At 35.9% G+C, this 11,114-nt stretch overlaps 1 pseudogene; it reads left to right on the forward strand.

Moving 5' to 3' along the window:
* Positions 1-6,131: 6,131 nt before the first annotated feature.
* Positions 6,132-11,114, forward strand: part of LOC112677602 (60S ribosomal protein L32-like) — a 36,793-nt pseudogene continuing 31,810 nt past the window's right edge.

The following is an 11,114-nucleotide window of genomic DNA, read 5'->3' on the forward strand; positions in this document are numbered from 1 at the left end:
GAGTACCTATTTAAATTTTCTCAAAACCCCAAGAGATAGGTGTTATTAGCCCTTCTTTTAATACATGGAGGAAAAAATAAGTACTCAAGGTCACGTTATAAGTAAATGACAGAGCTGGAGGGGCTACCTGGGTGGCTCAGTTGGTTGAGTGTCCAATTCTTGATTTCAGCTCAGGTCATGATCTCATGGGTCATGGGACTGAGCCTTGTATCAGGCTCCGTGCTCAGCAGGGAATCTGCTTGAGGATTCTCTCTCTTGGCCCCTCCCCCATTCGCTTTTGTGTGTGCGTGCTTGTCTGCACTCTTTGTCTCTCTCTCTCTCTCTCTCTCTCTCAAATAAGTAAATCTTAAAAAAAAAAAAAATACTGGCAGAGCTGGGATGGGATTTATACCTCAGTCTCTTTCTGCTAGATTACTCTGCCCTCCATGAAAAAGTAATGTTTATCTCATTTACATAGAAATATCCATGCAAGCACACAGGTGTCTGGAAATACTAATTTTGATGGCATTTTGGATGATCTTTATTATCTCTATGCTTTCCAGTATTATCTTCATTTTCCACTTTTACATAAGCAAAACACTTAAGGAAAAACAAAGGTAGGATTGCAGAAGAACCAAAGAAAAAAATGAAATTTCTCAATTTGATTAGGAATTAATAAACCGAAACTTACAGAGGCACCCTTAGTCAAAATTTTGATAAGTGTTCCACAGGAAAATAACAGGAAAAATAAGTAGCAGATGCTAGACAGGGATTCAAGGTGGCAATTTCAGGGCTGAGCAGAAGAGGGAACTAAAAAGGGGGCATCTATAGAGGTTCTGAAGCAATAGCTGAAGTCTGCCCCTCCCTAGGTAGTAGGTTTCGATGTCATTACTGACACTGCCATGTAAAGGAGTCAATGTTATGTCTAAGAGAGATGAAGCAACCTATTGACTATACTGGAAAGCATCAGCAAGAAAATAATTTGGCAGTAATATCAAGAGCCATTTTAAAAATTGTGCCCTTTTTAAAAAAAGTTTTTATTTAAATTTCAGTAATTTAATATACTGTGTAAAATTAGTTTCAGGTATACAATATGATGATTCAGTGCTTCCACACAACATACCGTACTTATCACAAGTGCACACCTTAATCCCCACCACCTATATAACCCATCCCCCCCACCTCCCTTCTGTTAACCATCTGTTTCTTCTCTATAGTGAAGAGTCTGTTTCTCAAGTTTGCCTGTCTCTCTTTTTTCCCTTTGCTCATTTGCTTTCTTTCTTAAGTTCCACATATGAGCAAAATCTATGGTATTTGCCTCTAACTTATTTCACTTAGCATAATACTCTACCCTCCATCCACATCATGGCATATGGCAAGATTTCATTCTTTTTGATGGCTGAGTAATATTCCATCCTATATATACCACATCTTTATCCACTCATTAGCCAACAAACACTTGACTGTTTCCATAATTGGCTATTGTAGATAATGTCACTATATTCATCAGGGTGCATGTATGCCTTTGAATTAGTATTTTTGTATTCTCTGGGTAAATACCTAGTAGTGCAATTGCTGAATGGTAGCATAGTTCTATTTTTAACTTTTTGAGGCATGTCTATTTTGTTTTCCAGAGTGACTGTACCAGTTTGCATTCCCAACAATGCTCTTTCCCTTTTCTCCACATCCTCACCAACACTTGTCGTTTCCCGTGTTGTTGATTTTAGCCATTCTGACAGAAGTGAAGTGACATCGCATTACAGTTTCGATTTGCATTTCCTTGATGATTAGTGATGTTGAGCATCTTTTCATGTGTCTGTTAGCCATCTGGATACCTACTTGGAAAAGCATGTACTCATGTCTTCTGCTTATTTTTTAATTGGATTATTTTTTGGATGCTGAGTTTTATAAGTTCTTTACAGATTTTGGATGCTAACCTTTTATAGGATCTGTCATTGGCAAATATCTTCTCCCATTCTGTAAAGTGCCATTTAGTTTCATTGATTTCTTTTGCTGTGCAAAAGCTTTTTATTTTGATGAAGTCCCATTAGTTTGTTTTTGCTTTTGTTTCCCTTGCCTCAGGAGACATATCTAGAAAGAAGTTGCTACAGCCAATATCAAAGAAGTTACTGCCCGTATTCTTTTCTAAGATTTTTATGGTTTCAGGTCTCACATTTAAGTTTTTCATTTGTTTCTGTGTGGTGTAAGAAAAAAATTTAAAAATGCATTGCATTTGCATGTTGTTCTCCAGTTTTCCCAGCACCAATTTATTGAAGAGACTGTTTTTTTCCCATGGGATATGCTTTCCCGCTTTGTTGAGGATTAATTGACCATATATTTGTGGTTCATTTCTGGATTTTTTGTTCTGTGTGTCTATTTTTGTGCCAGGATCAGACTGTTTTGATCACTACAGCTTTGTAATATAACTTAAAGTCTGGAATTGTGATTCCTCCAGCTTTGCTTTGTTTTTTCAAGTTTGCTTTAGCTATTTGGGGTCTTTTGTGGTCCCTACAAATTTTTGGATTATTTGTTCTAGCTCTGTGAAAAATGCTGGTGGTATTTCAATGAAGATTGCATTAAATGTGGAGATTGCTTTGGGTAGTATAGACATTTCAACAGTATTTGTTCTTCTGATCCATGAGCATGGAATGTCTTTCCTTTTCTTTGTATTATCTTGAATTTCTTTCCTCAGAGTTTAATAGTTTTCAGAGTACTTTCACCTCTTTAGTTAGATTTATTCCTAGGTATCTTATGGTTTTTGGTGCAATTGTAAATGGGATCAATTCTTTGATTTCTCTTCCTGCTGCTTCATTATTGATGTATAGAAATGCAACAGACTTCTGTGCATTGATTTTCTATCCTGTGACTTTATTAAATTTAATTATCAACTCTAGTAGATTTTGTTTTGTTTTGTTTTGTTTAGTTCTAGTAGATTTTTGATGGAATCTTTCGGTTTTCTATATTTAGTGTCATGTCATCTGCAAGTAGTGAAAGTTTTAGTTTTTTCTTGTCAATATGGATGCCTTTTCTTTTTGTTGTCTGATTGCTGTGGCTAGAACTTCCAGTGCTGTGTTAAATAACATGGTCAGAGTGGACAACCCTGTCTTATTCCTGACCATACAGGAAGGACTCTCACTTATTCCCCATTTAGTATATTAGCTGTGTGTGTGTGTGTGTGTGTATATATATATATATATATAAAATAAAGGATATATATATCCTTTATTGTGTTGAGGTTTGTTCCCTCTAAACCTCTTTTATTGATAGTTTTTGTTGTGAGGTTGTACTTTGTCAAATGCTTTTTTTTAAGATTTTATTTATTTATTCATGAAAGACACAGAGAGAGAGGCAGAGACATACGCAGAGGGAGAAGCAGGCTCCCTGCTGAGAGCCCAATGTGGGACTGGATCCTAGGACTCCAGGATCATGACCTGAACCCAAGGCAGATGCTCAACCACTGAGCCACCCAGGAGTCCCGGTTAAATGCTTTTTCTGCATCTATTGAGATGATCATATGGTTCTTATCCCTTTTTAAATTAATGTGGTATGTTATATTGAACCACACTTACAACCCAGAAATAAATCCCACTTGATCATGGTGAGTGATTTTTTTTAAAATATTTTGTTGGATTTGGTTTGCTAGTATTTTATTGAGAATTTTTACATCCATGTTCATCAGGAACATTGGATTGTAGTTCTCTTTTTCTTTTTTTTAGTGGAGTCTTTATATGGTTTTAGTATCAGGGTATTGCTGGCCTTATAGAATGAATTTGGGACTTTCCCTTCCTTTTCTATTTTTTGGAACAATTTCAGAAGAGAAGGTATTAACTCTTCTTTAAATGTTTGGTAGAATTCACCTGTGAAGTCATCTGGTTCTGGACTTTTATTTGTTGGGAGTTTTTTGATTACTGATTCAGTTTCTTTGCTTGTTATAAATCTATTGACGTTTTCTATTTTCTTCCTATTCCATTTTTGGTAGTTTATATGTTTCTAGGAATTTATCCATTTCTTCTAGGTTGTCCAGTTTGTTGGCATATGGTTTTTCATAATATTCTCTTAAAATTGTTTGTATTTCTGTGGTGTTGGCTGTGGTTTCTCCTTTCTTATTTGTGATTTTATTTGGGTCCTTTCTCTTTTCTTTTTGACAAATCTGGCTAGAGGTTTCTCAATTTTATTATTTTTTTCCAAAGAACCAGCTCCTGGTTTCATTGATCTGTTCTATTGTTTTTTTAGTTTCTGTATCATTAATTTCTGCCCTAATCCTTATTATTTCCTTCCTTCTGCTGCCTTTAGGCTTCATTTGTTTTTCTTTTTCTAACTCCTGTAGGTGTAAAGTTGGGTTCTTTATTTGAGATTTTTCTTGCTTCTTGAAATATCTGTGTTGCTATATACTGCCCTCTCAGGATGACTTTTACTGTGTCCCAAGGGTGTCAGAAGTGTTGTGTTTTCATTTTCATTTGTTTCCAAGTATTTTTTTTTTTTAGTTTCTTCTTTGATTTCCTGGTTGACTCATTCATTGTTTAGTAGAGTGGTATTTAACCTCCATGTATTTTTGGTCTTTCCAGACTTTGTCTTGTGGTTGACTTCTAGTTTTATACTTTTGTAGTCACAAAAGGTGCCTGGTATGGCTTCAGTCGTCTTGTGTTTGTTGAGGCCTGTTTTCTGATGTAATATGTGGTCTGTTCTGGAGAATGTTTCATGTGTACCTCTTTTTTTTTTTTTTTTCCTTTTTTTTTTTTAAAGATTTATTTATTTATGATAGACACACACAGAGAGAGAGAAAGAGGCAGAGACACAGGCAGAGGGAGAAGCAGGCTCCATGCCGGGAGCCCGATGAGCCCGATGTGGGACTCGATCCTGGGTCTCCAGGATCGCACCCTGGGCCAAAGGCAGGTGCCAAACCGCTGAGCCACCCAGGGATCCCCCGTTTCATGTGTACTTGAAAAGAATGTGTATTGTGCTGTTTTATGGATGGAATGTTCTGAATATATCTGTTAAGTCCATCTGGTCCAGTATGTCATTCTAAGCCATTGTTTCCTTGTTTATTTTCTGTTTAGATGATCTGTCCATTGATGTAAGTGGGGTGTTAAAGTTCCCTAGTATTATAGTATTATTATCAATTAGCTCCTTTAATTTGTTATTGATTGTTTTATATATTTGGGTGCTCCTATTTGGGGTGCATAAATATTTACAACTGGATTGTCCCCTCTATCTCCTTTGTCTCTTGTTACAGTCTTTGATTGATTGATTGATTGATTGGTTTTGAGACAGAGAGAGCAGGAGAGGAGGGGCAGAAGGAGAGGGAAAGGGAAAATCTCAAGCAGGCTCCCTGCTCAGTGTGGAGCCTGACATGGGGCTTAATCTCACAACCCTGAGATCATGACCTGAGCCAAAATCAAGAATTGGACACTTAAATGACTGAGCTACTAGGCACCCCACAGTCTGTTTTAAAGCCTACTTTGTCCAATATAAGTATTGCTATTCCAGGTTTCTTTAGACATCCATTTACATGATAAATATTTTTCCACCCCTCACTTTCAATTTGCAGATGTCGTTAGGTCTAAAATGAATCTGTTAAAGGCAGCATATAGACAGGTTTTGTTTTTTTATTCATTCTGACACCCTATGTCTTTTGATTGGCATGTTTAGTCCATTTACATTCAAGTAATTATTGATAGATATGTATTTATTGCCATTTTATTACTTGTTTTGTCATTTCTGGAGGTTTTCTTTTTTTTAAGATTTTATTTATTTATTCATGAGAGACAGAGAGAGAGAGACAGAGAGAGAGAGAGAGAGAGAGAGGCAGAGACACTGGCAGAGGGAGAAGCAGGCTCCATGCAGTGAGCCTGACATGGGACTCAATCCCAGGTCTCCAGGATCACACCCTGGGCTGAAGGTGGCCACCCTGGCTGAGCCACCTGGGCTGCCCTCTGGAGATTTTCTGATATCTTCTTGTCTTGGTCACTTTTAGTCTATGATTTCCAACTCAGAGTCCCCATTAATGAAAGTTGTACTCTTTATTAACAATAAAAGTTGGGCAGCCCGGGTGGCTCAGTGGTTTAGCGCCTGCCTTCTGCCCAAGATATGATCCTGGAGACCCGGGATTGAGTCCCATGTCAGGCTCCCTGCATGGAGCCTGCTTCTCCCTCTGCCTCTTGCGCACGTTCTCTCTGTGTCTCTTGTGAATAAATAAATAAAATATTTTTTTAAAAAAGTTAACTCCTTTGAGGCACCCTGGCAGATGTTTGGGGCACATTATATAATAGATGAAATTTTTCTCTATTTTACTAATGAGAAAACTGAGAAACAAGAAAAGTAACTTGTTCAAGTTTATACAGAGAGTGGTTTTCAAGTCTATAGCTTAACTCTTATGTCCTTGCCCTGGAAATTTCTCCTAGAAAATCACTCAAAAGAAACAATCTAGAAGAAGCTTCACTTAAATTCATTTAGAGTTCATTTATTCAGCTCTTCATCTCTTTGTAGGGCACTGTGCCAGACCTAAGAATACAGAAATATGGAGATAAATAAAAGCCATTCAGAGAGGACTGCTGTCTTGTTCCAGTCTTAGAGGAGCTTTTGTGGAGTGGAGACATGTAAACAGACAACATCATAATGTCATCTGGGCAGCTATGGTAGCATGGGAGAGAGATGTCTCTTAGATCATTTTCTAAGTTATGTTTAAACTACTGGTCTCCAAAATTGAGTATATGTACCGAGATGTTTTACAATATAATATTTTATAGTGTTAGAACTGGGTGCCTAACTGGCTCATTTGGTAGAGATTGTGACTCTTGATCTCAGGGTTGTAAGTTCAAGCCACACATTGAGCATGGAACCTACATTAAAAAAAAAAAAAAAAAAAAAAAGACAAGGAGCTTCTAATATTTATAGTGTTAGAACTATTAAACTTATTTTTATATTTAAAAAGTAAGAAATTGCCTTTCTGAAGGTTAATTAACGGGTAGATACTGGTGACCTCCTCATACTGTATGTCAGAAGAAGGCACGGCTTCATGCTATGGCTATCCTAAAGGAAGAGGGAATCCACAGCCTCGAAGGGGTTGTAAATACAAGGTGCCCTCTTGCTTTTTTAAATCTTCACCAATATATGGCATTTTATTTGTGCTTAATTAAGTGGATTTTCAGTCATATTTGACTTTTAACTAAATCAGCTCTCACAGGTTGAAATCATTCTTACAAATATAGATGACAGATTTTACTAACAGTGCAAGAGTAAGTGAACAAACAAAATAGCAAAGTTGATGTTCTCCTACTCTTGGCAGGAACTCTCCATAATTCATATCATTAGGTAAAAACAATATGACCTAATCAAATTTGACAAGAAATGGGCCCTAATATTTTGAAATTCTTGGGAGGAATTTTGGAAGTATGAAATTACCATCCGCTATAGGTAAAGCTTACCCTAAATTTAAGTATGATTGAGATGTAGCTAATGCCAGTGTGAAGTCTTCACAATTATCAATACAGTTACTAGTTTTGAAGGAGTTGAGAACAAAAATGTTTGAGGCCTTAATTAAAAATCCATTTTTAAATATTGCTTATTATACCTTATCCTTTTTATGCTTGTATATCTTATATATGCATATCACATTAGGTCAAGAGTATATGTTTTATAAATATGCAGATTATATTGGAGCTGATATTAAAACTTTTTTTTACTAGTAGGGTATAAGATCAAAAATGTTTGTGGGCAATTATTTCAAACAAAGTTCAGTTTTCCAGATGGGTAAAGGGAGGAACATACCAGACAAAGAGAAGAGGTTATACAATACCAAAAATATATGTAGCAAGGTATTCAGAAAGCTGGAGGTAAGCTTATAAGCTTACCATATAAGATACGGACCTAGAGAAAATAAGGGAAAACAATATCGGATAATAGAGATGTAGTTATGTAAATTATATTAAGCCCATATTTTCAACCAGTAACAATGTAAAGACTAATTGCAACTCAGAAACAATATATGTTACCATATTTGGTAACACCAATTCTAAATGGGTGTAGATTAGGATCAAGATTGAAAAGGAAAACAGAAATTGGAATAATTTTGTTAATATATTAGCATATTTAATTATAGATGAAAATATTAACCTTAAATGTTTTCATTTAATATTTTTATAATACATTTGTTTGGTTTTAATGGAAATTCATCCCCAAACTAATTCATTTCTTCACTGTGATTCACATATTCCTCAGAAAGCCTCTGATTACAAGGAATTCTTAACAAAGGCTCCAAATTTCTCAGCAAAGCTATCCAACATTTTTGATAACATTTTTACTGATAATCTTTTGTAATGTGAGTTAAATAAAACTAGCCAATATCTACTAAGTACATACTGTATGCAAGACATCTGTTAGACACCTGATATAAAGAGGTACATGAGCCAGCCACATGAGGGGCTCTGTGCCCTTGGGGAGCTTATCCTCTAGGGAAACAAACACATGGAATGTTAAATAAATAATTATTTAAAATCACATTTGAATCCATAAAAAATTTATGAGGCAGAACATAATTTGCTCAAACTAATTGCTTATGCTGTCCTATTTATACTAGGTGAGTGGAAAACACTTCAATCTAAAGTGGATCTTAAAGGATGAGTACTAGGATTTGAAGATGAAGAAAAGAGAGAGGAGGTAAATTATTTTCCACCACTTCATTTCTAACCCACCAGACAAACCCCCTTCTTAGTAAACTCTGAGGTGGGTGGAGCTGTCAGAGCAATTAAAAGCAATGTGAGTCTGTTCTTCTGACTTTGGAAAAACCAGTCTGGCTAGAACAGAAAGCTGATAGAGGAGACTAATGGAAGATAAGGTTGAAAAGTCAGTTTGGGGCTGGATTTGACAGAGCTTTGAATGTTCCACCAAGAAATCTGGGCTTTGTCTTGTAGACAATGGAGAATTATGGGAGGTATTTTCGCAGATATAAGACATTGTCACTGTAGGAAAGCCTCTGAGAGAACACACTTGTGTGGATGTTGAAATGTCCTCAGTAAAAAGCACATCATACTTGGATGTGCTTGTTCCAACCAATGAGGTTTGCCCAAATGGAAAAGTAATGGGTAACTACCCAAAAAGAAGGACCATGTTTGAAATATTGCCATTGTGGGGATCCCTGGGTGGCGCAGTGGTTTAGCACCTGCCTTTGGCCCAGGGTGCGATCCTGGAGACCTGGGATCGAATCCCACATCAGGCTCCCAGTGCATGGAGCCTGCTTCTCCCTCTGCCTATGTCTCTGCCTCTCTCTTTCTCTCTCTCTCTCTCTGTGACTATCATAAATAAATTTAAAAAAAAAAGAAATATTGCCATTGTGAAGTAGACTCTGGTTATATTAAAAGTTTCATATCAAGCCTTTGACAGATCATATATTAATACTCTAATTTTAGCATCCAAAGGACTTTTTACTATCTAAATGTAAAAGGAGAATAAACCCTTGATGTTTTTTTCTGCTTATAACACATACTTGTGTTGTTAATATATTATTATTGATTCGATTATTTTGAGATGTTTTAAAAATAGTATTTTTATTCCATTTCTATTCACATTTTTTGAGAAAAGCTTTGACAAGTGTAAGTATATTCACATGAATTAATATAAAACAATATGTGTTGATTGAATACTTTTACTTAAGCATACTTCTTTACAACAAATTTTAGGCGATTCAGCCTTGTTTTATGTGCATTAAAATGTAATAGTATCTGCCTTTGGTTCAGGGCATGATCCTGGAGTGCCGGGATCAAGTCCCACATCAGGCTCCCTGCATGGAGCCTGCTTCTCCCTCTGCCTATGTTTCTGCTCCACTCTCTGTGTATCTCATGAATAAATAAATAAAATCTTTTAAAAAAATGTAATAGATATATGTCTGAGAAGTTCTCATTCAGAACAAAAGCTTGGGAGCTCATTAGCCAGCATCAAATCAGAAATGGTCAAAATTTTCTTCTTCATATGGACTCACATTCCAGAATAGAATAAAAATCTTTAGGTTTTTATATAATAGTGATGGTAAATGTGAAAGCTACAAAAAAAATGGCATTCTGTTTCTTGGCTATTGAATATCTTGACTCGGAGGGGGAAAAACTTGAAAAAAAATTTAAAGCCCCATGGATTATCCAAAAAGAGATTCCAAAATGCAGAGTGTCCGTCTCCCTTATTTGGTTGTGGCCATCAAGACGGCCATCATTGCTCTGACTGACTTCATTGCTGTACCTGTAGGATGGAATTCTGAAAGGAAATGGGAGAAAAAGCACAAAGCTCCAAGGAATATGTGTTCCTGTGTAATATCCCCACCAGAGTAATAGGAAGTGCCAAATATCAAACCAGAAAGGATTTTTGTGAGAGATTTATAGTTCAGTTTGTAAACCCATTAATATTTCACTGTTTGTTGTTCATTATTTTTATAACATATTTTTTATTCATTAGTAGTGTCTAATACTTGAAGATAAAAGTAATAATCTAGGGAGAATGACCAATATTTCCTTAAATAACTCTTAGTACTCTTTTGAGAGCACCTGGTAGTCTCAGAAAAGTACTAACTCAGATAGTTTGTAGACCACAATTTTAAACAAAGGTCAGTTTTCCAATGGGTAAAGGAAAAGCCATACCAGGCAAAGAGAAGAGATTGTGCAATGCGAGAAGTGTATTTAGGGAAGTATTCAGAGAGCTGAAGGTAGCTTGAAATTATGCATATAAGATTAGCATGTAAGATACAGACCTAGAGAAAAATAGGGAAAACAGTATCAGAGAATAGAGATGTAGTTAGGTAAATTATATTAAGTCCATATTATGGAGCCAGTAAAAACTCAGGTTGGTTTTTTTTTTTTCTTTTTGAGAAATAAGCAAGTCTGAGACCGTTGAGTATATCTTCCTGTCAGTATTCTCCTTGCTCTAAACTTTTCTGAGAATTTGAATACAGTTTTCCCATTTAGTCGTCTTTATCAAAAATGATCCAATTATCCTAATTTTTACCATTAAACTCTTGGCTGTGATTTTATAAATTTTATAAATTTTGCTGCTCTGTGTTGGAAAACATATGAAAAGACCCAAAATTGAATATCCTGATTCCACTAGGAAGTGTTTACTGTGTGTCTACTGTGTGCCTAGAACTATGCCAGATATGG

This window comes from Canis lupus, chromosome 33, assembly GCF_003254725.2.
Source record: "Canis lupus dingo isolate Sandy chromosome 33, ASM325472v2, whole genome shotgun sequence".
Lineage (NCBI taxonomy): Eukaryota > Metazoa > Chordata > Mammalia > Carnivora > Canidae > Canis > Canis lupus.